This window comes from Drosophila melanogaster, chromosome 2R (genome assembly GCF_000001215.4).
Source record: "Drosophila melanogaster chromosome 2R".
Taxonomy (NCBI): Eukaryota; Metazoa; Arthropoda; class Insecta; order Diptera; family Drosophilidae; genus Drosophila; species Drosophila melanogaster.
The window spans coordinates 5,937,400-5,941,137 of NT_033778.4; the positions used below are offsets into that span (position 1 = coordinate 5,937,400).

At 43.7% G+C, this 3,738-nt stretch overlaps 1 long non-coding RNA gene across 1 annotated transcript, besides 3 other annotated features; it reads left to right on the forward strand.

The window, feature by feature from the left end:
• On the forward strand, positions 1-1,595 carry lncRNA:CR44126 (long non-coding RNA:CR44126). Its single transcript, NR_073834.1, has 2 exons — positions 1-480; positions 1,227-1,595. It is a non-coding gene; the product is annotated as a long non-coding RNA:CR44126 (long non-coding RNA).
• Positions 1,596-2,652: 1,057 nt separating this feature from the next.
• Positions 2,653-2,688: a mobile genetic element.
• Positions 2,689-2,778: 90 nt separating this feature from the next.
• Positions 2,779-3,079: a mobile genetic element.
• Positions 3,080-3,125: 46 nt separating this feature from the next.
• Positions 3,126-3,439: a mobile genetic element.
• Positions 3,440-3,738: the final 299 nt, after the last annotated feature.

Here is a 3,738-nt window from a genome sequence, read left to right on the forward strand (position 1 = left end):
AAGCAAGTCGAATCTTCCAGAAATCTTGTGCACATTTCATATTGTCATCATGTAAGGGCGGACTCGGCGAGGGCAGGAAGGACGAAGGGCGTGGCCATAGGCGTCAAAGTCCCGCACACCCACACACACATAAGCTCAGCACAACGCTGTGTGTACATGCGCTTGTTTGTTTGTGCTGCTGGGCGCGCACATGCATATGAAAACCGCTTTCGTTTCCGGAGCAGGAGCGACTTGAAAATGGCGCACGGCATGGAGTCGGCGGTGGCCATTGTTGTTGCTGCCGCCATCAGATAGATAGGTGCAAAAAAGTAGCAACTCCAGCTTAACAACCACGAGGAAGGGGATGACAATCTGGATGGCAGACAGGTGAAAGGGGTTGGCGGGCGAGTTGGCACCGAGAGTTGACAACAAGATATACAACCGAAAAAAGAAAGTGAAATGGAAATGGAAAATGGAAAATACAAAATGCAAGCAATCCAGGTAGAGGTTCGTGCGAGCTGGGAAATAAACAGGGGCGCATGATTTTTATTTGCCTTTGCCTCCAGATCCCCTCGTCGCCTGTCGCCCGGCGTCGTTGTTGTTTGGGTGTCGCCCACTTTTTTGATGCCATCATGCAGGTAAAGTAAATTATGCGACGTGCAAAATCAATAAATCAACACGTTTATTGCTGTAAACGTATTTGGGTCCCTGGGCGGAAAGGGTGGATTTGTGCACTGAGTAACTGGCAGCTGCAGCTTTTCGCAAGAACGAGAGCACGCCGCCCAGCCCGGATCGTCTGTGTTGTTGATGCGTTTATAGCCGCGAATTAAATTTATACAAAATGCTTGAAGCAGGCTCACACACTGGCAGGATATACACGCCAATGAATTGCAAATCCGGGCCAAGCATTCCTCTCGCTTGTTGCTGCTGCAGTGTCTACGCAACAGCTGCAATTCATTATAAATGTGATTTTCCCGCGAGCAGCAAAGGGCGTGGAAAACTTGCTGAAATTTTCCGCGCTATTTTCGAGCTCGTTGTCTGTGCCAAGCAATCCGGAGCCACATTTAACACAACGTAGCACAGCGAACCGAACCAAGGGAGAACAAGTTTTCCCATTTTCACGGGCCGCAGTGTGTGCTCGGCATACCTTTGGTTTGCTGTGGCACACAGCACATCTTGAGTGCTTTATTGTTATGTTTTAAAATTCAATGAATTCTAAAAATGTACCACCCTGTCCCAGGTCCCAGGTATCTGGTTGTCTGGTTGCCAGCGACAACGACAACTACAAGGATAGCGACAAGTCGACAGAGTTTGCAGCCCGGGCATTAACAATAGCAAAGTGTTTTCTTTCCAACGACCAACAGCGCTTGGCTACGAGGCTACGAGGCTACGATCTGACGTTCTTATCTTTGCAAGCCATATGGGCAAAGGTAACACAGACCCAGAAACAAGGTCAAAGGCCGTCGACGGGCGGCGGACGGCGGACGAAAGCCAGCTGGACAGAGACAAATGGATGCAGTGAGAGTGGAATTCAAATGAAAATGCAAATGCGAATTCAAACCAAACGGTGCCAGAGACAACACTGATTAAAGGCAGCCGAGCATAAAGAATAATGTATTAAATACACTTTACATATTGCAAAATTGTAGAGCTGTGACGCACAATAAAGGGGAAAACGAATTCTGAACTGCACGTCCTGCTGCTCGTCTTCCATATCAGTCCTTTATTTGCAATAATAATTTGAATTGTTGTCAGTCCACTGACTAGAATTGCACAATTCATTCGTGGGAATATATTGGTATGCGGCAGAGGGGGCCTGCGGATGGCTTTTTGGTTTTCAAATAGGACAGCAATTGTTATCTGAAACTAAAACGAAATTCGATTACTTGGATAGCCGCTCCTCGTATGGTTAAGGATATTCTACACTCGGTGAAAAGTATGTAACTGGCTTTAAGCTAATAAGGATCACTAGCCAAGTCGATGTAGGTCGGTAGGGACGTCAAGATCGTGATAACTATAAAGTATAGAAGGCTGGCATTATAAATTCGAACTTCATGCACGCCGAAGATTTTCAAAATTTCTTTATTGGTTTTATTTTTGTGTTGCCAGTTTCTATCAGAGAATCACTAAGTAAGTTAAGTGGGGTATGTCGCTTTTTGTTTGAATACATCATCCTTAACGGGTTTAACAGAAAGATCTAAGTACTTATAGAACCTGAAATCCAGGCAGAGGGGTAGCGATCGTTTATGTGAATTCAGCATCTAATTGTTTCTGAGTTGCCTGCCAAGGTGGAAGCGAAGGTGTGTTACATTGTTAGGGGCTGGAAGTTGAGTGTTATTAAGGGTTAGCTGGAGACATGTTTATTTGCTACTTAGTACGCTTTTGCACGTTTATTTCAATACTCCAGTATGATAACCCGCCATCTAACACCAAGATGTTGGTAGCTGCTTTTCTATCCCATGGTTATAAGTATGGCATTAAAGTGTTGAAGCTCGTGGGTATATCCGCTGTGTTTAAAAAACTGGACCAAGCATTGAATCTCGCGGCCAATAGACCCAATAGAAGAGGTACAAATCACGTTACCTGTAAGTGTTTTCGAAAAGAATCGTTTATTTATTATGGACAAAACCGACAAGATGGACTTGGCCGCAAGCCAGCGAGTCAACAAGGCTGAAGCAAAGACACTAGAATAATATTCTAGGGTCTTTGGCTGAAGCGTGATAGCGACAAGAGGGAAATAATCATCTAAGCCGGAAAATAAAAATATATAAAAGGAAGATGATCTAAAATTTTGATCATCAAACAGTTTTTTAGTAAATCAATAGAAATTTACAAGAGTAATAAAAAAATGAAAAATATCAAAACATTTTTTAAAAGTGCGGGCTTGGCAGTTTTGGGTGGTTTGTGGGCGTCGCAACGTCAGGAAGCAAACTATGTCACTGAAATCTGCATGCATGGTTTCAATTTTCTAGCAGTTACTAGTTACTAGTTACTGCGACCTTGACGTTCATACGGACGGACAGGGCCAGATCAACTCGTCTATTGATCCTAATCATGAATATATGTACTTTATATTCGCTTCCTTTTACCAGTTCCATACTTAACAATGAATTTAGTATTATCTTTACTCTATGAGTAAGAGGCAATAGACATACTCCGCTGATTAGACATACTGTAACTAAAAAGCCCTCGAACTGAAGAAGACACTTGTACCCGATGACATTGACAATAGTGCAGTCAAATACTTTCCACACAAAGGAATTATTTATAATTATTATTTATAACGCAATGCTTTAAGTCTTGGGTACTTCCCTAAGCAATGGAAGCGTGCGCGGGTTGACACGATATCCAAAGACGGCAACCCTCCAACGCAGATAGACTCATACCGCCCAATAAGTTCGCTTCCAACCTTTTCGAAAGTCTTCGAACGCATTCTTCTGAAGCGATTCATGGAACTGTCTGAATACCCTATGCACAGCAGATATGTCAGTTCCGTCCACCAGTACTCTCTCGGACTCGAATGCAATCGAATGTAACTTTTTACTTGGTACTTGATAGTCTAGCTGGATCAAAAACTCATTTGGAGGGGGCCTAGATTACAGCGGTCAAGGCCAATTCAAGCAGACTTCAATTGTCTACAAAAGTCCTGCTAGTCAAAGCGATATTAAACTGAGAACTGTTTAGGCACGTGCTGCTTGCCTGCTCGTCCGGTGTCCCTTGGTGAGTCATTTAGGGATCTCCAGATTTCTCTAATTGGTG